Source organism: Suncus etruscus, chromosome 16 (assembly GCF_024139225.1).
Source record: "Suncus etruscus isolate mSunEtr1 chromosome 16, mSunEtr1.pri.cur, whole genome shotgun sequence".
In the NCBI taxonomy this organism is placed as follows: Eukaryota; Metazoa; Chordata; class Mammalia; order Eulipotyphla; family Soricidae; genus Suncus; species Suncus etruscus.
Genome location: NC_064863.1, coordinates 28,249,852 through 28,250,559, shown reverse-complemented (window position 1 = coordinate 28,250,559; position 708 = coordinate 28,249,852). Strand labels below are relative to the sequence as shown.

General features: G+C 35.2%; 1 non-coding gene across 1 annotated transcript; it reads left to right on the top strand.

The window, feature by feature from the left end:
• Positions 1–224: 224 nt before the first annotated feature.
• On the top strand, positions 225–331 carry LOC126033070 (U6 spliceosomal RNA). The gene has a single exon (XR_007504227.1). It is a non-coding gene; the product is annotated as a U6 spliceosomal RNA (small nuclear RNA).
• The last annotated feature ends 377 nt before the right edge of the window (positions 332–708 follow it).

The following is a 708-nucleotide window of genomic DNA, read 5'->3' as shown; positions in this document are numbered from 1 at the left end:
TGAGGAATTTTTCTGTCTTCTGTCAAATAGAGACAGAGAAATGCATGTCACAAAAACTTGCAGAGGTGAGTGAGTGGGAGGGAAACTGAGGACATTTGTGGCAGGAAAATTGCACTGGTGGTGTATATTCTATGACTGAAACTGAATTTTGAACAATTTTGTAACCATAGTGATTAAATAAATAATAAACTCATAAGAAAAAGAAATTAAAAAATAAAAATGTAGTGCTCGCTTCAGCAGCACATATACTAAAATTGGAACGATACAGAGAAGATTAGCACGGCCCCTAAGCAATGATAACACGCAAGTTCGTGAAGCATTCCATATTTTTAAAAATAAATAAATAAATAATAAATAAAACTGTTAACAAATTTTGAAATAAGAATAAAATTAGAGGCCAGAGCAGTGGTGCAAGTGATAGGGTGTTTGCCTGGCATGTGCTAATCTAGGACGGACCGCTGTTCCATCACCCGGCGTCCTATATGGTCCCCCAAGCCATGACCGATTTCAAAGCACATAACCTGGAATAACGCCTGTGTAACTGGGTGTGGCCAAAAACCACACAGAAAAAAAATGTAAAATTAGTTATAGTGTAACATTAGAGCTTCACAAAACCATGAAGTTTTTTACAATTTTACGTAAATTACATATCAATTTAATCTTTGAAGGCTGACTATTTCTTATAATTTGTCAGTTCTCTTCATGAAA